This window comes from Etheostoma cragini, unplaced genomic scaffold (genome assembly GCF_013103735.1).
Source record: "Etheostoma cragini isolate CJK2018 unplaced genomic scaffold, CSU_Ecrag_1.0 ScbMSFa_2948, whole genome shotgun sequence".
Taxonomy (NCBI): Eukaryota; Metazoa; Chordata; class Actinopteri; order Perciformes; family Percidae; genus Etheostoma; species Etheostoma cragini.
Window position 1 is genome coordinate 1 of NW_023267164.1, and position 1,260 is coordinate 1,260.

Below are 1,260 nucleotides of genomic sequence, written 5' to 3' on the forward strand. Positions count from 1 at the left end.
AATGAAGCAAAGGATGGAACAATTTGGAGGCATAACAGAAAACTAGCTTTACAAAGCTGCCGTGACCCAGATTCATTTTTTTTTTTCAAGGAAAAATGATTAGCAAGCAAAAACAGAAAAACAACAGCAAGAGCTTGATTGTTGCTGTAGTTGACTGACACTTAGAGGCTTAGATGAATTTACACAAATGTTGTAACAATAATTACTTGTCATTTGGGTCTTTATAGATATATATTTTCTTTGTAGAGTTTGTAGTGGGGAGTAAAGTTGGAAATGACGAACGATGGATTTAGTTGTTAAAGAGCCCTACAAGATAGCCAGGAGTCCAACCTAGAATCTTCTGATCCGTAGTCAGTGGCGTTATCCATTGCGCCACTAGCCCTGCGTTCGGCATTAGCAATAGCTACCTTCTCACACCATCCATCCATCCATCCATCTTCATCCGCTTATCCGGTATCGGGTCGCGGGGGCAACAGCTCCAGTAAGGGACCCCAAACTTCCCTTTCCCGAGCCACATCAACCAGCTCCGACTGGGGGATCCCAAGGCGTTCCCAGGCCAGGTTGGAGATATAATCTCTCCACCTTGTCCTGGGTCTTCCCCGAGGCCTCTTCCCAGCTGGACGTGCCTGGAACACCTCCCTAGGGAGGCGCACAGGAGGCATCCTTACCAGATGCCCGAACCACCTCAACTGGCTCCTTTCGACGCGAAGGAGAAGCGTCTCTACTCCGAGCTCTCGGCTGACTGAGCTTCTCACCCCATCTCTAAGGGAGACGCCAGCCACCCTCCTGAGGAAACCCATTTCGGCCGCTTGTACCCTGGATCTCGTTCTTTCGGTTATGACCCAGCCTTCATGACCATAGGTGAGGGTAGGAACGAAAATTGCCCGGTAGATCGAGAGCTTTGCCTTCCGGCTCAGCTCCCATTTTGTCACAACGGTGCGATAAACAGAATGTAATACCGCACCCGCTGCTCCGATTCTCCGACCAATGTCACGCTCCATGGTCCCCTCACTCGCGAACAAGACCTCAAGGTACTTAAACTCCTTCACTTGAGGAAAGTACTCACTCCCTACCCGAAGAAAGCAATCCTCATCCCAGCCGCTTCACACTCGGTTGCGAACCGATCCAGTGAGTGCTGAAGGTCACAGACCGATGATGCCATCAGGACCACAATATCCGCAAAAAGCAGCGATGAGATCCCGAGCCCACCGAACTGCAACCCCTCCCCGCCCCGACTACGCCTTGATATCCTGTCCATAA